This window comes from Puma concolor, chromosome F2 (genome assembly GCF_028749965.1).
Source record: "Puma concolor isolate L17-30 chromosome F2, mPumCon1.1.hap2, whole genome shotgun sequence".
NCBI classification, from domain to species: domain Eukaryota; kingdom Metazoa; phylum Chordata; class Mammalia; order Carnivora; family Felidae; genus Puma; species Puma concolor.
The window spans coordinates 70,683,750-70,704,713 of record NC_141684.1 but is presented as its reverse complement, the minus strand read 5'-3'; the positions used below and the strand labels follow the sequence as shown (position 1 = coordinate 70,704,713).

General features: G+C 38.1%; 1 protein-coding gene across 4 annotated transcripts in view; it reads left to right on the top strand.

Annotated features, from left to right (window-relative positions):
• The window catches only part of NKAIN3 (sodium/potassium transporting ATPase interacting 3), a 611,410-nt gene that overhangs the window by 41,991 nt on the left and 548,455 nt on the right, over positions 1 to 20,964 (top strand). The window lies entirely within an intron of this gene.

The window sequence follows — 20,964 nt, the reverse complement described above, 5'->3', positions numbered from 1 at the left end:
TCTAGCTGCTCACATTCCCTGTGAAGCACACACATCTCATCCCAGCAGTCTGTGCTCCGTGGTGGCCTGCTCAGCCTTTGGCATACCTGTGCTTTCTAGTCTCCACGTGTTTTCTCACCTAATGACTTCTTTCTCTCCTTCCCATTCTCACCTGTCAATGGCCTGCCAAAGACTTCCAGTTCAACACCCCTATGTTTATAGTAGCATTATTTACAGTAGCCAAATTACGGAAGTAGCCCAAGTGTTCATCGATAGAGGAATGGATAAAGAAGATGTGATATATATATAAATGTGTGTGTGTGTGTGTGTGTGTGTGTGTGTGTGTGTGTGTGTAGGAATGTTATTCAGCCATAAAAAATTGTGCAGTCTTGCCATTTACAATGACATGGAGAGAACTAGAGAAAAACACCATATGATTTCTCTCTTATGTGGAATTTAAGAAACAAGTGAACAAAGGCAAAAAAAGAGAGAAAGTGAGAGGCAGAGAGAGAGAGAGAGAGAGACAGACAAGCCAGAAACAGGCTCTTAACTATAGAGAACAAACTGATGGTTACCAGAGGGGAGGTAGGTAGGTAGGGGATGGATGAAATAGTTGATGGGGATTAAGGAGTGCACTTGTCATGATGAGCACTGGGTGATGTATGGAATTGTTGAATCAGTATACTGTGCACCTGAAACTAATACAACCCTGTATGTTAAATATACTGGAATTAAAATAAAATTTTAAAAAGATACTTAAGACTTCCAGTCATAATTTATATAGTTCCTCCTTGAATCCTCTTAGTAGAGTAAATCTTTGCATTTGATTTATCCTTCTATAGTGTCTTTACCACCACATTATTTCTTGAGGTGTATATTCCTGTTCTACACACAAGATTGTAAATTCCCAGAGAACACAGTATTTTAATCAGCTTTTATTCTACATAGTCCAATTCCTTGCTCATAATAGATTCTCTGAAAATATTTATTGAGGTGAGTTTATTTGAAGAGCTTTGACAAAAACTATCTTTCCTCATTCAGCATTTCTAATTTTGAATTGCACCAAATATATCATAATGAAAAATTATGAACACTAAGCACCCCGCTCAGGAGTTCATTAACAGATATGTCTTTCTATTCTGAAATTTTCCTGTAGAAATTGAGTCAAAGAAATCTATGAATTGCGTAGTTAGGATTCTTGAGAGGACTTGAAGATTTTACCCTTCCCAAAATACACAAACACATACCTTTTTCCCTTTTGGGTCATATTCCAGTATTTGTATCAGCTTGTTGTGAGTGAACTTTTGCATGGATCCTTGGATTACTTTTCTTTCCTGGAAATCCACGTGGCCTCTCTTCCTCCTCAGACTTTAGGAGGTCTAGCAGGACCAGGGTTGGTTTGAAGGAAAAGGATGCAAAGGCTTCAATAGAATGATTTCATTCTTTGAATATGTTTTTTGTATGTTTCAACTCAATATCACACTGGTAGGCCTTACACACCAAATCAGGACATGTGTATAGAGGAATATATTCTTGTCTAGGACATGGGAAGTATAGTTGATTCTTGGCTCATATAAGTAAATTAAATAATTAAAATAATTAATAACAATCAGTTAATAATTTTAATAACTAAATGATTGTATTTAATATAATTTATTTTACATAACAAATAATAAAATTGATTTGGTAGTAAATAATTAGTAAATTGAATGAGTAAATTAAAAAAAGTAACACTGACTCTTATTTTTATAAGGTTTAATACCCAACAAAAATGCATTAGTGAAGCCGATAGGTGGGTTAGGCAGTCTTCCTAATAACTGTAAATTCACTCTGACTCCAAGACAGTAATATGTGTTTTGGACATAGGCTGACTTGAGTCTGAGTCCTGGTTCACTGACTAGCCATGTGACCTTGGGCAACATAACAGCTTCTGAGCTTCAGTATTCTGATCTATAAAATACGAATATTGACACATATCTTTGGAGATTATTCATATGCTTCTATTTCACAGCTTTTAGAAAGACATTCTTAAATGCTTTCATATAAAATTTAAAATCACTTTATCCACTAAAAAAAATCCTACCTGCTGGTTTCTAATAAAAACTGGATTCAATTTATGTATAAGAAAACTCGGTGTGTGTGTGTGTGTGTGTGTGTGTGTGTGTGTGTACATGATATTAAATCTGTCCATCCAAGAAAAAAATGATATCTTTCCATTGGTTCCCATCAAGAAGATTTTCATTTTTTTGATAGAACTCCTGTCTTTCTTGCTAAATGTGTTCCTTAACATTTTCTTGTGTTTTTCCATTTTTTTCCAGTTGACAATAAAATATATTCTGATTTATATTTTCAAGTGCATATTCTGATTAGAGAAAAGCTATTGATTTTGGTACATTTATCTTGTATCCCAGCATCTTACCAACGTTTCATATTAATTCTACCAGTTACTTTATACTGGAATATCTTATATTTTCTGATCCTATCAGGAAAAGTAGCAATTTTATATTTTCTTTTTTTCTAAACATCTGTATAGATTATTTAATTTTCATGATTTATTACATTCACTACTAGAACCTCTAAGACAATGTGAAATAAAAAGGGAATAGTGGCCATTGCTTTCAGATCTCTGATTTCAAATGAGATAAAGATAATATTGAGTTAAAATTGAGGATAATATATTCTCTTGTTTTTGCTAATTTTCTTCTCTTCCTATTTTACACAGTAGTCTCATTAGGATTAAATGCTAATTTTTTTTTTCAAATGCATCCTTAACATTTGAAAGATGTGACCCATGAATTTCCTTCCTTGAATTTGTAGATATTGTGGATTTTGGTGGCAGACTTTTGGTTGCTTACTCAAGAGCCATTCCTCCTTCTCCCTTTTTATCTTGTTAATAGAACTCCGACTTATACCTTAACCTAAACTATACCTTAACTTATACCTTGAGGAAAAGGGTGGCCTCTCCCATTCCTAGAGATGGTTAGTGTTACCCCTGAGGTAATTGGCATAATTGACATACCATTTCCTTTTGCCAGAGCTTACTCTAAATCCAGGCCAATGGCATAGTCTAATCAATGAGACTGAAGAAGAATCCTTTTATGATTAAAAAAAAAAAAAACGAAAACAGATCTTCTGGAGTAAAAGCTTTTATACTCCTGCCTTCATTCCTGCTTGGCCTGTTGTGTGAAGAGATGATTCTGGGAGCTGCAGCAGCCCTATTACCACTGTGAGGAAGTGGAGAATAAAGACAATGAAGAGTCCGTGTTCTAAGGATGGCAGAAGAGAAGGTTAGAAAACAGCTTGGCAGAGATTCTGGGCAACTGAACCAATGTAGCTGCTGATTGTGTGACTTCTTGTTCTGTATGAAAATGCTCTATTTGTCCAAAATCCCAAATCCTGTATGACCTGGTCCCTGGCTTCCTCTCGTCCTACAGTTTTTCCTTGTCACATTGTGCTCCAGCCTCACTGGGCTTCTTGCTGTTATAAAACACAGCAAGAATAGTCTCAATTCAGAACATTTGCTCTCACTTTTCCTTCTGCCTTGCTAAGCTGCCCAAGGTATTTGTGGTGCTCCCTGACTCTATTCAGGTCTCTGCTTGCTTGTTGCTTCAACAGAGTATTTACAAGACGTTTCCCATCATGTTCTGGTTCCTTAGCCAGTTTTATTTTTCTTCAGGAATCTTTTCCATATGAAAACACATTATGTATGTATTTTATTTACTGTCTTTCCCTGATATAATCAAAGTTTCATGAAGGCAAACACTGTATGGCTTGATTTATTGTTGTATCTGAAGTACTTGGAAAAATAACTTGTATACAGTAAGGCAATCAATACATAGTTGTTGAATAAATGAAAATGTGTTTATTATGAAGTTATCATTTTCCTCTACCTGCCCTCTTCGTGAGATCACTTGAATTGCTTTTACTTTTCTAGTTTTCTCTATCTCAAGGTACACCAGTGTTCCACCCCTTAACAGTTCTAGGGTTTACTGAGCTAGTTTGGTAAACTTCATTGTACCCTATATTAGACTTTCTCTTGCAGTGTATCTCTTCATCTTTTCAATTTCAAGGTTCTTTATTAAGCTTTTTTTTCCTTTCCTTTCTTTTCTTTTTTTTTAAACAAATTCTCAGCCAGCTTATCTTTACCCTTTTTTTTTTTGTAAAGGGCAAAGTCCATTGCTCACCACTGTTTCCTCTTCTCTTTATACTCAATATCAATGTTCTTCAGCTCAAGACCACAAGGAATACACCTGTAGTTGAGCAAGTTGAATTTATTTGTGATGATGAGGCAGCTAATACCGTTAGAAACCATGGGGAGCTTTAGAGGATGTTAGAAAGAATCTACAGAATTTGCGTTTAGGTTTAGGGATTTGGAGGATGGTTTAAGGAAGTAGATTGGATACTGCAAGGAGCAGGTATAGTTCTATGATTGGGCATCTTAATAACTCGTATCCTCAAGGAGGGTGGATGTGAGTGAGGCTGTAGCTGTAATTGGTAAAGTAGCCCCCATCATTGGTATTAGCTAGGAAAGGAATATGTCTGCTAATTTCTGGTTTGGACAGTGCTCATATTTTGTTCTGAGTTCGTATATGATTACACAGTGGCCTTGTTTTTGACATGACCTTCAGGGAGAGGGGCCTTGTCTGATGCTCAGGTGGTGTGAGATTGTTGATGTTCAAATGGAGAATGCCAAGATGTGGCTCTGAGCTACCAGATACCAGGGGCTGCTTTCCTCTTTCTGTTACCGCATCTTTATATCTCTGTACTCTTTCATTTGTTATTCACTTAAATTGATTTAAGTATTTTTCTCCTATAAAGAACATAGATGGTGTAGTACCTGAATTTTGCTGTTCTCCAATTGTCTTCCTTTTACTTTGACAAATAAATGGTATAAGATTTTGAATTTCATTCTTTCCTTTTAGTAGATAGTAAATAGTATTCCACTGACTTCTAGGGTCTATAGTTGAAAATAGTCACGTGACACTTTTATATTATCTCCTTTGTAGACAGTTTATTCTTTCTGCTTGGAACATTGTAAGATATACCGTATTTTTGAAGTTTAAGAAATTTTCACCAGAATTTGTCTGATCTCTTTTCTCTTGTTTTCTTTTCATACTTAAACTAAAAAATTGTATTCCATTATTTGTTTAATTACTGTGATTCTTACAACTGTTTCTTTTTCTCCTTCCAGAACTCTTATTTTTTTATGTTAAATCTTCTGTATCTGTTCTCTAAGTCTCTTATCTTTTTGTGCATGTGTGTGTGATATATGTGTATGTATATAAATAGTGTGTGTGTGTGTGTGTGTGTGTGTGTGTGTGTGTGTGTGTGTGTATTAGTAATTTTTTAAACCTTTGTGATTGTTTTCAGTTGATCTTTGGGTCCTAATATGGGTCTCAAATAACCATATTCTCCTTACATTCATGTACTAGATGTCTAATCAGAAAATCATCTTTATTAGCTGCAGAACATGTTTGTGGTGTTGTTGAATCCTTTTAGTGCATTTTGTTTTTTTTTTATTAAAGTTTTCTGTCTTTTCTAGGAACTCTGTTTCACTGGGTATCTATTCCTGTTTTGGCCGCTGAACTCCCTTAAATGTGTGTGTGAGTGTGTGTGTGTGTGTGTGTGTGTGTGTGTCTCTGTGTGTGTGTGTGTGTGTGTGTGTGTGTGTGTGTGTGTGGTTGTGCTCTTTTTTGCCTGCTCATTGTCCAGATATCCCAAGTACTGGTTTTACATAAATAAAGAAAAGGAAAATGTTGAAGCAGGTTGGCCATTCCTCCTTCCTAGAAGGAGCTTTCTTGTTCCCCACATCCTCAGTCTCCTTGAAATCTCACTGCTTCAGCGGTTAGGGGCACTCAGCTCACTGGTTCAGCTACTTCTTACTTTTAGGAAGGCCAGGGTGATGTGACCCTCATGTGGGGAGCTGATTTCACTCTTCCCCTAGAGCTCTACAGGTCTCTGTGGGCCACATTTATGCTTCTTACTGTTGGTCTCTGCTTGAGAGTGGGGATGTGGTACTGTACCAGCCATGTCCATAGACCTTAGAACAGCCCAAGGCCTTCCTCACTGCCTACAGACCCAGAAACTATAGGCTCTGGAGAAGCTGCCATATTGGAGTAGAGGGTAAGGGAGCTGCACTTTAATTTCCATGTTCCCATAATTCTCTCTGTAATATCCTTCAGAGCACAATCCTATCTTTCTAGTTACTCTATTTGGTTGTCAAGTCTACAAGACATAAAGTAAAACTTCTCACAGTTTTTTTATGCTTTTTGTTAAGATTTTTTTCAATTAATTTTATTTATTTACTTATGTATTCAACAATGTTTATTGGATACTTTGGCCACCAGACCTCTGTGTATTGAGGCTACAGCAGTGAACAAGACAGGCAAATCTGTGCTCCCATGGAGTTATACTCCTAGTAACTTCACACCCAGTGCAAATGTTCTGCTTTAGCCAAGGCCGACTTGCACATTAGGGGACTAGTACATATTTTTGGTTGATCTGTGAGACCACATCAGATCACTTTAGAAAGCACCCCAGTTTTGTCTAGAGCAAAATTGCCTTGTCTTAATGTTTGCTGTGATTTTCAAAGTTCCATTTGGGTTAAAAATATTTCTACGTGTGGAGAAAAGAACACTGTTTATGAAAATACAAAGACATAGGAGGACTCCTTAATGGAGAAATTGAAGAAACGGATGCTGCGAAACTTGCTGTTATTTCCTGCTGGGATACGATTAAAGGTGGAAAAAAGGAGAAATAGGAAGAGTCTGAATAACTTGTAAGAGGCAGTCGTGTGAACACAACTGCCGGAAAAGCATTTAACTAAATTAAATGTATCAGTGGGAACTATCTACAGCCTGTTTCATCATGAACCATCACTAATTTGTAAGGGAATTGAATATGATGGGAACTTTGAAAGTGCTATCCCGGATAAGCATTTAAAGGAAATTCCATGTGGCTGTATTCAGAAATCTTGGAGTTCATTATCTCATATTCAGGGTGGGCTGTAGCATATTTACTGGAGTAAGAAATTAGAGATATTCTACAATTATTGCAATTAATATCTTCAAAAAATCAAGAAAGGATAAGAATTTTTTCAAGTGATTGAAAACTTGGATTTTCACAGTGTTAGAGAAAGTTAGACTTGTAAATTTGCAAATCTGCATCCAGAGGAGAGAAAATAAACACGTTCCTTTGGTGTCCAGTTTCTATAGAAAGGCCATCTGCCCACAGATGTTCATCAGGTGGGGGAACTAGAATGTATCTAAGTATTTGTAAGTTGCCACAATAGCATCATATATTTAAGAATAAAATGCCTTTCCTCTACCTTTTTAAAGCTACAAATTGAGGGGCGCTTAACTTCAGCCAGGTCTGATCTCGCGGTCCGTGAGTTCGAGCCCCGCGTCAGGCTCTGGGCTGATGGCTCGGAGCCTGGAGCCTGTTTCAGATTCTGTGTCTCCCTCTCTCTCTGCCCCTCCCCCGTTCATGCTCTGTCTCTCTCTGTCCCAAAAATAAATAAACGTTGAAAACAAAATAAATAAAGCTACAAATTGAATTTGTACTTCAATCACATCAAGATTCCGTTTTGACAAGTCAAGTAACTATAATGGATTTTCTCCCATTCAGTCACAAGACTTCTCCCCGCCAGGTTACATTACAATAAAATGGTTAATCTCCCCACCCACTAATCTGTTTCTTACCTCAAACAGTAAGAAAATTACTGTTTGTAATTTGATGTAAGAAAATTAAATACTATTTATCAGTGTAAAATAGTGGAACAAAATCATTACTAAATCCTTTGGAGTTTATTAAAATAGCTTTGTAAAGATATTTTTGAATTTAAAAAGCTAATAATCATCAACTCACATTTTCAACCTGTCCATCTCTTGCTTTCATGAGAATAACCCCAGCCAGAGTGTATTATGAGTTTAAATATGAATGTTAGGAAAAAATATATTTTTCAGCAGTATGAATGTCACTTACAGAGGGTGAAAAATGTTTAATTTCTTACCTCTTTTATTGACAATTTGAAACTGTTTAGAATATTAACATGGCTAATGATTTTTTCATTTTTTGGTTCCCTAAATATTTAGAAATATTAATCTCTATGGATTTTCTTCAGTATTTCTAAAACCATATATGTCCTAAGAGAACTTTCTGCTACAAGATGTCTAATGTTGGCTGCCAACCTCAGTACAATTACAGATACATTTTTTCCTGAATCAAATACTGAGGAGGAAGGGGGTATTATTTTATTAGAGCCAGTGAGTTTTTTTCTTTTTGCGTATAAAAGTGTTTTTTGTTTTTGTTTTTTGAGGGGGGTGGGAGTAAACCAAAATTGGAAGATAAGAAGTAGTTTTAAGTTTTTAAGATTTGTTTATATTGTTATTACCACTTTAGTCAAAGTTTCATGAATGGCTACTTTTGATTTTATGTGAGAATAAACTGATATTATTGAGAAAGATTTATTAGGAAAATTGAAGATTCTTTTAAGGGTCATATTGTCCTCAGAATATATTGAGAATAGTTCAAGAAAACTTTTTTCCTAATTTTTAAAAATTACATCTAGCTCTATGTAAAATAGAATAGAACATTATGAAATTAACCCAGAGAGCTAGTATGTTTAGGCCAAGAAGACAGAAATTGGTTTAATTATTGAGCACAGGCTAATCTAGCTGGCCAACCTAGACCATGCATCATGTACAAAGTAGATCTCAGGAGTATGTTGAGTGAATTTTTCAAATAATTTCTCTATGGTTATTAATTTACCTGTGCCTAGTGGATACAGGAAAAACATCAACTGACCCTGTTTGGTGCAATGTACATTTGTAGTCTTTTTTCTCAGTTTTTGAACCAGTTCTAAGAGGAAGGTACAGACGTTTACCACCTCAACAACTGAGGCTTCTGGTTGACATGCAGCTTGTCCAAGACAAGGAGTGGCCATTTGATTTCCAGAGTCTCATTCCTTAAGCCAAGCGCTTATACTGCCTCCCACGCTTTCAACCCCAGATTTGCACGGCCCTTTCTCTTAGTGTTCTGTCAGTATACACATAACACTCATTTTCACCCCTGCCAATACAGGGCCTGGGAAGGGAAATCATGTCTGTTCGGATGTGCAGAAATACAGATTAGAGAGTTCTTGAGTTCATGATGGAATTGTCATTGAGTTGGCAAGGCCTGGCACCCTGTGAAGCTCATCACATGCGCTCAGAAAACTGGAATATTGTCCAAATTAAATCATGTCTCTACCTTCTCTTTTCTCTACCTGAGCTTCATTTTTTGTTTGTTTTTAATTGAAGTATAGTTGCCACATTACGTTACATTGTTTCTGATGTGTAACATACTGATTTGACAACTCTATGTGTTATGCTGTGCTCACCTCAAGTGTGGCCAGAATCTGTCACCATACAATGCCATTATGATACCATTGACTGTATTCCCTGTGCTATGTGTTTCATCCTCACGACTTACTCATTCCATAACCAGAAGCCTGTATCCCTGTCTCCCCTTCATGCATTTTGCCCATCCCCTCACGCCCTTCCCCTCTGGCAACTGTCAGTATTTATGGGTTTGTTTCTGCCTTTTGTTTATTTTATTTTATTTTTTATATTACACATACAAGTGAAATCATATGGTATTTGTCTTTCTCTGTCTGACTTTTTCCCCCTAGCATAATACCCTCTAGGTCCACCCATGTTGTTGCAAATGGTAAGACCTCATTCTTTTTTATGGCGGGTAATATTCCTTTGTGTGTATATATATATATATAGCGTATATATACGCTATATAGCGATATAGCGTATCATCTTTATCCATTCATCTATCAGTGGATACTTAGGTTGCTTCCGTAGCTTGGCTATTATAAGTAACACTGCAGTAAGCAAAGGGGTGCATATGTCTTTAAGAATTAGTGTTTTTGTTTTCTTTGAGTAAACGCTCAGTATTATAAATCCCGTGGAATTACTGGATCATATCCTTCTATTTTTAATATTTTGAGAAACCTTCATAGTGTTTTCCACAGTGGCCGCACCGATTTGCATTCCCACCAACAGTGTGTGAGAGTTCCTTTTACTCCACATTCTCACCAACACTTGTTATTTCTCGTCTTTGATTCTAGCTATTCTGACAGGTGTAACGTGATATGTCCTTGCTGTTTGGGTTTGCATTTCCTTGATGATTATCAGTGTTGGGCATCTTTTTATGTCTGTTGGCCATCTCTATGTCTTCTAGATACCAAATGTTTTCACTCATATGTGGATCCTGAGAAACTTAACAGAAGACCATGGGGGAGGGGAAGGGGGGAAAAAGTTACAGAGAGGAAAGGAGACAAACCATAAGAGACTCTTAATTACTGAGAACAAACTGAGGGTTGATGGAGGTGGGGGGAGAGGGGAAAGTGGGTGATGGGCATTGAGGGGGCACCTGTTGGGATGAGCACTGGGTGTTATATGGAAACCAATTTGACAATAAATTTTGTGTGTGTGTGTGTGTGTGTGTGTGTGTGTGTGTGTGTGTTCAGGTCCTCTGCCCATTTTTTAATCAGATTATTTGTCTTTTTGGTGTTGAGTGAGTTGTAAAAGTTCTTTATATATTTTGGAATTAACCCCTTATTGGATGTGTCATTTAAAGTATCTTCTCCTGGGACACCTAGGTGGCTCAGTTGGCTGAGCATCTGACTTCAGCTCAGGTCATGATCTCACAAGTCCTGAATTTGAGCCCTGCATTGAGCTCTCTGCTGTCAGCACAGAACCCCCTTTGGTTCCTGTCTCCCTTTCTCTGTGCCCCTCCCCAGCTCCTGCTTTCTCTATCTCAAAAAAAAATAAAAACATTAAAAAAACCCTTCTCCCTTTGAGTAGGGTTGCTTTCTTGTTTTCTCGATGGTTTCTTTCACTATGCAAAAGTTTCTTATTTTGATGTAATCCCAATAGTTTATTTTTGCTTTTGTTTCCTCTGCCTGAAGAGACATATCTAGAAAAGGCTGATGTCAAAGAGATTACTGTGTAGATTTTCTTATAAGAGTTTTATGGTTTCAGGTCTCTCATGTAAGTCTAATCTGTTTTGACTTTGTGTAGGGTATAAGAAAGTGGCTCAGTTTCATTCTTTTACATGTAGCTGTCCAGGAGACTGTCTTTTCCCCATTGTATAAGCTTGCCTCCCTTGTCATACATTAATTGACCATAGAAGAGTGAGTTTACTTCTGGTTGAGCTTCATTTTTTGAACCTTCTTATTTAGTTACTAGTTCGTAATTTTACTAATTTTCTATAATATTCATTGAAAATTCTCATGTTGTTCAAATGGGACCCTTAAATTTCCTAATAGTTACTGAGTTTATAAATAAAGAGGATCATCTGTGTGTTCTGAAATTTGTTAGTATCTTCTTCCTCTTCTTCTTGTCTTCTCCTCCTCTTCCTCTTCCTCCTCCACTTCTTTCTTCTTTTTCTTTGCTAGGAAGAGAGCCTGTCAAATGAGGTGAGGTCTGAGCACATTTACGGATTCTAGAATTTTAAAAGTACGGGTGAGAATCTGTCTAATGCAATCTTCTCATTTTAGAGGTTAAGAAAGTAAAGATCAAAAGAATTATCCAAGATCAGACAGCCAGTTTGTATCACAGATCAAATCTAGGGCTCTATTTATCTTAATACAACCTTACTTGATGAGGGATTATATCTAAATGCATTAAGCTCTCATTAAATTCTGCATTTATGCATCAGTGATTCCTTGAACACGATACGTTTCAGGTACTTTGCTTGCAGGGCTGGCTTCATGGCTGTGTGACTTGTGTGGCTGCCCAGGGCCCTGCACTTACTTAATGCTCTGCAGTTGCCATTTTGAGATTCTTAATAATTTTTGGGGGGGAGGGGGAAGAGTGCAAGGTGGGGAGGGGCAGAGAGAGGGGGACAGAGGATCTGGAGCAGACTCAGTGCTGACAGGCTGACAACAGTAAGCCCAATGTGGGGCTGGAAATCACGAACCACAAGATCATGACCTGAGCTGAAGTCGGAAGCTGGACCAACTGAGCCACCCAGACGCCCCTCTTAATAATCTTTTAACAAGGGGCCCGCGTTTTCATTTTGCACTGGGTGTGGCAAATTTTGTTTTTGTTTTTGTTTTTGTTTTTTTTAAATTTTTATTTATTTTTGGGACAGAGAGAGACAGAGCGTGAACAGGGGAGGGGCAGAGAGAGAGGGAGACACAGAATCGGAAACAGGCTCCAGGCTCCGAGCCATCAGCCCAGAGCCTGACGCGGGGCTCGAACTCACGGACCGGAAGATCGTGACCTGGCTGAAGTCGGACGCTTAACCGACTGCGCCACCCAGGCGCCCCTGGGTGTGGCAAATTTTGTAGCTGGTCCTGCCTGCTAGACATTGGTGACACAGAAATAAACATTCAGTTTGTTTGTTTATTCATTTATTTATTTATTTATATTCATATATTTATTTACTTATTTATTTATTTATTTATTTATTTAGAGGAGCTCACGGTCTAATGAGGAGCTGGACACATAGAAGCACTGGGACTGGAGATGAGGGAGTAAATTAACTTTGCCCAGAAGGAGAAAGGGAATTCCAGGAGAAATCAAAGGAGAAAAAGGGCTATAGAAATAAGCCAGTGTTGCAGTGACCAGTTGTAGTGAGTGCGGTAGGTAAAGTAGTGGAGTTGGGAAAATGTGTCAAGAGAGAAGAGAGCCTGGAGGACAGAAAGCTGAAAGTTATTACAGTTGTGTCTATCTGGCAACAGTGAGGGGTGAGCAAGTTCAACAGCCATGGGGCTGGGAAGTTTGGAGTTTGAGTGTGTAGCGTTGATGAAAAGTTGGAAGAATGTGCAGAAGGGAGGGTCAGGATGACCCCAAGCATTCCTGTCCTACTGGCAGGGTAGGTATAAATGCTGTTAACCTAGAGAGGAAGAGAGGGGGTTGCAGGAAATTGAATATATTCGTGCTTGTATAAATTTACTATCACCTGCTTCACCACAGTGTTCAATGTTTCTGTGAATTCCCAAACTGCAGTGACTTCCACACATTGTCTACCTTCTTCAAACCTTCTAGGCTTTTCTGTCTCATCCTTCCACCCTCTACCCTCCACTCTCACACACTGCATACTTTTACCAAGTGAGAAAACAGAAGCCACCAAATCCCCCACATCCCCACCATCTATCACTGTATTTTCCCCTTTCTACTCTGAGCCCACCTTTTCAAGGGCAGCTTGTCTACTCTTGATCCCATAGCTTCTGGTTTCTTAGATGGGATTTTTGTTCCTCTCAAATTCTCTCCCTTTCTATTGTATCACTCCTCTTAATGATAAATATGCTTTTTTTTATCTGCCACTTAAAAAACACTATATCCTGTGCTCTACCTTATAAGAATATGTTTAAGATATTCTTATAAAAACCTGTCTCTATGTATTTTGACACTTATCTTCACTTTCTTCCAGTTTACTGTTCAACCCACATGGTATGGTTTCCACACCTGGAATTCCATTGAAATGGCTCTTGCATATGGCTTTCTTATTGCTAAGTCTAACATTCACCTTTCATTCTTCATTTGCTGCACTCAACCATTTTCCTTGAACCCCTCATTTTATTAACTTCCATTCTCCTCTTTTTCATTTTCTCTCCTTACACCATCTCTACATGCAATGTCTGTGCGTTATCACATGGCAAGGATGAGTCCCAGTGGCAGCCTTCTCTCTTACTCTGTCTCTTGTCACCTGCTACCCTCTCTTACCATGCCCTCTACAACCTAAGTTCATTTCCCTGGGCCAGTCTTCCTTCAGTGCTCTTGATCCTTGCTGCCACTTGCCCACTTCCTCACTGGCCTCCCTAATGTAAGAACTCCGAAGTGTAGCCCTTGAGCCCTCCCTTCCCCGCCTTGCCTCCATGTCAGTGTCTTTGGCCATTTTTCCATCTCTGGCACCTGTTCCCATCCAGTTGCTTGGGACAGAAACCCGAGCACCTCACGCTCTCCCTCATCTCTCATACCTGCTCCATCATCAAATCTTATAGGTTCTATTTCCAGACAGCTCGTGAATGTATTTGCTTTTCTCCGTTGCCATGACCACTAGCCTGTGATGAGCCACCACCCCTTGCTAGGCCACTGCTGTCATCTGCTAAATAGTCTGCTCCAAGGCCTCTTATTCTCCATTTGGCAGCTATGGTGTTCTTTCAAAGGATGGCTCAGATCGGATTCTGACAGGCCCTGGTATTAATTCTGCCAACACCTTCCTACTCCAATTAAGATGAGAAGCCCAGTCTATAGCTGAGACTGTCTGACCCCTGCCTTCCCCTCTAGCCTGATGCCCTGCTGTCCTGACCTCCCTCTGCCCTCTTTGCTGCAGCCACACTGGCCTTTTTGCTGTCCTGACACTTCCCATGCTCTTTCTACCCAGAGCCTTCCCACCTGCTACTCCTCCTAGCAAACTGGGTAGGTTCCCCCACTCTTTGTTTTTAGGAGTCGGTGTCATGTCACTTTTTCTAGCAAAGCCTCTCATTTCCTAACTTAAATCTCCTCCAACAGTTACAACCCTTATTTTTGTCCTTCATGGAGTTTTCATAACTTGAGCTACGTATTTATTTAGTGTGTTGCATGTATCTCCAAGACCACGAGAAACCCACGTGCCCAGGGGACCGTCTGTTTTCTCACTGCTATATCGCTACCACTCACAGAGCCCTTGCGATAGAGTAGGTCTCGGTCAGTAAATACTTGTCGAATGGATGAGTGAACGAATGAGAAGTTTGGGGATGAAGAGAGAATGTTTTCCCTGTGTTTCTAAGACCTTGCTTCTCTGACTTGAGGAACCCATGCTTGTCTCTTACAGCGAAGCAATCAGTGTTTGTGTACTAACATTAAGTTGCTAACAAAGCCGGGTAGACGTTTGTTCAGTTTGGTCATTTCTCACTTGTGAATAAAGTGGTTTTGAGTTTGTGAAAAGTATGTGGTTCTGTCATTTTTCAGCTTTATGCATTAGTGTTTTGGCTTGGCTTGGCTTATGAAATTAGTGCTGAACACCCTGCAGAGGAAAGAACCTCCTTCTCCCCCGTAGTTCTTCCGTTCTATGAAATAGTCTGAGTCTTGTTGCATCCTTTATGTAACAGACTTTTATGAAAATGTTCATATATGGCATATCACAAAAGGGTTTTTTTTAAGTTAAGTTCAAAAACGTGACACTAATCGAACAATATGTGGATACAGAAAGGCTCTGTTTTATTCTTTTTGCCACATTTCTCTTCATTTAAAAAGAAACACTGTACTTTGTTATCAACTTGGGGGTATATTTTTAGCTAAAAAATGTGCTACTCTGAACATGAATGTTGATCAGGAAATTGTAAATTAGAGTTTTGAGGAATGATGGTGCTATCTGGGTTTAAAACCGTAATCAGAAGAAGAATCACTTCCCTTTCGTTGGTAGGATGTCATTGGCTAAGTGATGTTCACATCCGGTCGTAGCTGTAACAGCTTGATGCTATTGACGGGAAGCAACATTTATATCATCCATTTGGACCCTAGTTTGTATGGGTGGTGGTGGCTGTATTGTCCGTGTGTATGTGAATTGGCAGGGATCGGGGGAAGCCCTCCTGAGAAGTGGCTATGCAGGGGCACCCAGGTGGCTTGGTCGGTTAAGGGTCCGACTTCAAGTCAGGTTATGATATTGCGGTTTGTGAGTTCAAGCCCCTATTGGGCTCTGTGCTGACAGCTCGGAGCCTGGCGCCTGCTTCGGATTCTGTGTCTCCCTCTCTCTCTGCCCCTCCCCTGCTCACATTCTATCTCTCTCTCTCAAAAATAGACATTAAAAAATATTTTTAAAAAGAAGTGGCTATGCAATAAAAATGAAAAAAACAGTTATAATAACCTGAAACATAATTATATTATTTTAATTCAAAATAGACAAGAAGAACCCTTTTGGAACAGATGTATAAACAAAATTAAATTAAAGGAGAAGCAACAAATGAAATTATAATCTTACTGACATATCACTTATCTCTATCTGGGGAACATAATTAAATAAAGTTAGGTATGGATTGTAATAAGATTATCCACTCAAATGGAAAAGCAAAGACAGACTTCAGCAAAAAGTTTAATTTATAATTACACAAAATAAAAATCATGGTCAATTTGAAACTTCTAAGCTTCAAAGTATATAATTCTACAATTAAAAATAAGTCATGAAATAAAACTATTATAGTTGGGATAAATAAAAGTTTAAAAGATTATCCTATTTAGTTAAAATAAGTCTCTTTATTATAATTTTTAGAATCTATCCTCCTTTTAGTACTTGATGTCCAATGGGGAAAATGGCAAAATACCTTTTCATATAAGTAGCTTAAAAGACTTAGAGGAGTCACAGTCAGCTAGCAAGGAACATTTCTGGTGGGGTGGAGAGTGCGATGGGGTCAGAGAGTGCTCTGAGAACTTTTGGTCCTTTGAATCATTTATATGATCCTTAAATGTGTACTTTCTTTTCTCCTTAGGCAGATTTTGAAGTTCCTTTAATATAGGAGCCATTATGAAATATAAATTATAATGGAAAAGAGTGTACCATAAGAAAATAAAGTGTATAATCATAGTAAACTTCACAGAAATGGTGAAGGTCTACAAACAGAAGCCTATCAAACCTTACAAAGAATAAAGATTTTAACGCACAAAGAAGCTTGTCATTACTCTATTTTGCAAATATTAAATATATAAAAATATGAATTCTCTGCACTCTAATTCATATGTTTAATGAACTTAAATCACAATCTTAAAGAGGACATTCTGTAAATTCAAAGAAATTCAAAGAAATTATTTGTAAGTTCACTTGAAGTGAACAGTATTGAAATGAAAACTTAAAAAATACCAAACACTGTTTAAGCTAGTATAGACATATTAAAAAAATTCATTTAAACACAGACTTTTCTGGTTTGGGCATAAATACAGGGCTCTAAAACAGGACAGTTTTCCTAGCAGTATTTCTTCACATTTTGGAATTTTGTAAGTGCTGGAAGAAGCATTAAAAAGATGAAAATGAAGGAGGATTACTTAATAAGTGGTATGCAGCACTGATTGGAAATTTTGGGGACGATGCACATAAAACCTTACCTGAAGTTGTCAGTTTCTGCAGGAAGACAATTCTCTATTTTTTTTAAGACTGGTAAATTATAAAAGAAGGCATCTGTGATTAGATGAAGAGTAAAAACTGTGTGGTGAAAATGAAAAAGTCAAGAAGATTAATATTTGCAACAGTATAATGAAGATATTTTTATGATGAGTTCAAAAAATAAAGAGAATTGTGAAAACTCACTAAATGAATACCAAAAGTAGTTCACTTTGACATTTCTTAACAAATGAAAATAAGACAACTATCCAACAATAAAGGGGATACTCAAATAAGTTATGGAATATATTCTTCATAGAAGAATAGGCAGGATTTTTAAATAATGGTTGAAAACAATTAGGTAGCCACAAAGAAAAGTGCTTGATGCACGGCAGTAAATGAGAATGGGGAACACCAACTGGGTGCAGTCTTATTACTGTGATGTAAAATAATGTCCAAAAACACAAGAAGGGAATATACACACGTTAGGAAAGTTGCATAAAGACTGTAGGATATTTTGCTTTTATTCTTTTAGAAAAGATTTCTTTGTCACCATTTTATAGTTTCCAAATTAGGACTAATTTAGAAATAACTTTTTAAAACTTAGAAAGTTTACAAGTAGGAATTTGAACAAGTTCATGTACTTGAATAGTAGTAATAAGCAAAGAAAAAAATCATAAATTTTTTGTTATTTATTTTGAGATGGGGGAGGGGCAGAGACACAGAGAGAGAGAATCCCAAGCAGGCTCCTGAGTGTCAGCACAGAACCTGATGCGGGGCTCAAACTCATGAACTGTGAAATCATGACCTAAGCTGAAGTCCAGAATCAGACGCTTAACTGACTGAGCCACCCAGGCACCCCATAAATTTTTTATAATTATTTTTATTTTCAAAGGTTTTACTGCACACATAAATATAATATATCCCATTTGAATACCGTGCTAAATATCAATTTGAAATAGATATTTTTACTACACAAGAAAACACAAGCGGTATCTTTAGGAGTGGATGATATAAGTTGTTAAATATATTTTTAGCACTAAGAGAATAATTATTTTGTTTTTCATTTCAATGGATATCCTATAGTATTATATGAATGGATTATTTTATTTAGGATTTTCTTGTAGAGAGCCATTGGTGAAAACTCTGGTAACTCTGGGTGTCCTTATTTGTCCTTTTTTACACATCTTGCTTGTCTCAGAGCCAGCTTCCAGTGTAGACCCATTTAGTCTCCTGTGTGAGAACCAACCCCACAACCTGGTTTTTGCTTTCTTATCCACTGTCCTTTTTTCTCAGTATCATTTGGTTCATTTGAACAGAATAAAATTATAGAAATGAAATCTGGCTTCACCTATTCTGTACCTCTTTCTTCTCCATGTCTCTCCTTCATGTTATGGGATCCTCCTAGGTGCTGGGTGGTAGGTGCTAGGCAATGACTGCAGGGTGAAGGACTTGGGTTGAACTGTTTTGGAATAGACGTTAATCTGGGAACTAAGTAAGGGAGCCTAGGTCTGAATTCCAGAGCGGTGAGTCAGGAAGAGGCTAAATCCAGGAGGGAGTTTGGGAGGTAGAGAAAAAGACTGAATTCAGAATAGGGAGCCAGGAGATTAGATTATACAAACACAGGTTCTAATTCAATGGGAAGAGGACAGGGTTAGAAGGCTCCAGAAGCAAAATAAAGAATGAAGAAACTTTCCTCATGTTTTTATTCGTACCCCAAGTATTTACTGATTGCCTGCTCTGGGCACACCCTGGACAGGACTGTGACATTGTGATGATGTAGAGTGATGGAGTGTGAGAGCCTGAAAAGGGTTTATGTAGAGAATGGACAAATAGTGAAATTATTTATTTTAGATATGACATGTACATGTGTTGGGTCGGCCTGAAATGGTCTTACATGCTGTGATTGGCCTTTTCTTTCAAAGAAAGTTAAGACAGCACTAAAAATACATATCATGGGTTCAGGAATGAGGGGAATTTTCTTTACATAAATAGTTATCTGGATCTCGTAATGCTTCAAGTGATACATGTTGGGAATCTATATATGTTAATGATATAGTTACCATTATTTTCTGATAATGTTCAATGTACTGGAGTGTGTGTGTGTGTGTGTGTGAGTGTGTGTGTTTTACTGCAAATAGACCTTTTCAGTTGCTAAGTTTCAAGGAATTTGTATTTCCTTCTTTTTTAATAGACATTTCTTAGCAACGAAGTGGTATATGTCAAAAGTACACTCCTTTAGCATATTTTGCAATGAAATATGTCAATCAAAAAGCTTTGATGTTCCATATTAGTTAGGCTTTTGAGTCCTAAGGAATGTGAAATTAGGCTACTACTCTTCATTTTTGTTAACTCAGCCATTTAAAATACTCATTGGCGCACTTGGGGAATCATTAAGAATTATAGCTTCTTAAAGTGCTGTCCACTGCGGTCCTGCTCCCCTTGTCCCGCTGCGGGTCTGAGTGAGTTAGGCTGAGCACTTGCTCTATCTGACTACGGTCAAGATTTATGGTTTGTCTTTTAAATGCATTAGCTGTAACTCTAGGCTCTGACTAACAATGATGACAATGATGATGGTGACCATAGCTACTGCCACATTTCTGGAGGACTTATTTCTCCAGTAGGAGCATTTCAGCTTGAGCCTTTTTGTCACTTCCCCACTGGGAGTTGGGGGGGATGGATGGGCAGAGGCTTGCAGTTTGGGCACACTGTATAAATTGTGGGAAAAATGAGTTTTTATCACTTGATATATGTTTGGTAAAATTAGAACTTACCTACCATGTCTTCCAGGAAGTAAAAGTCAAGATCCCAATTTCAAGTAAAGATTATACTTTATGGAGATATTTTAATGATATGTCATATAAATGAGTAGTAACATAGCACCTATACATCAATAAAAGCTTCTATGCTTGTGAACTCATGAAGTTGATTCGTGCAAGTCCTGTGAAGTAGATATGAAATGCTCAATTCAATCATCATGTTTTAAGTGAGGGAACCAAGGTGTAGAGAGCTTAACTGACCTACTTGGAGCAGGTCAGCTAACTTGGAGGAGCCTAACTGACCTACTTGGATCTTCCTACAGGAAGATCTTCATGTAGGGGACCCCGAGCTGCATGCATAAATTGTATTTAAAAACAAAAACATTGGTGCCTGGGTGGCTCAGTTGGTTAAGCGCCCCACTCTTGATTTTGATTCAGGACATGATCTCACAGTTTGGGAGTTTGAGCCCCACATCAGGCTCTGCACTGACAGCATGGAGCTTGCTTGGGATTCTCTGCCTTCCTTTCTCTCTGTCCCTCCCCATTTACTCTCTCTCTCAAAAATAAATAAACATTAAAAAAAAAGAGTATCTGGTTTTCATGTGACTCTATCAATTGCTCTTTGTCTCACTGAGTCTTTAATAAAGTCTTAATATTTCAGAACTGACATATAATTAAATTAAGATATATTTAAATTAAGATATAATTAAATTAAGCACCCTCACTTGGCCCAGAGTTATGAAGGGGAGAAGAGGTCAAGGCTTGTGGTAGCAGGACTCACTGAGAGATCTCTACAGGGGAGCAAGTGTCGGGTCCATCAGGGCTGGCTGCCCCAGTCCTCACCACACTTCTCCTTGGAATCTCTGGGAGGTTCGAGGTCTTACTTTACAAAGTAAGTCAAAGATACCCTTCTCCAGGGAGTAACCCCGCTCCCTTTGTTCATCCTGGCACTTGCAATTGTGGGGAGCTGCCCGGCCTCTACAGTCTTATACTCTATTCTCTCAGCCCCAACTCCCACCACCCCTGCTTCTCAACCTCGCTGAGATATCCATGTCAAATCCCTTCTCAGTTATTCCCTTCCAATTTCCTTACTCATCTTGGGATGTTTTCCCCTTCTGCCTTCACTGTGATTCCCCAGTTCAGCTGTTCATTCATC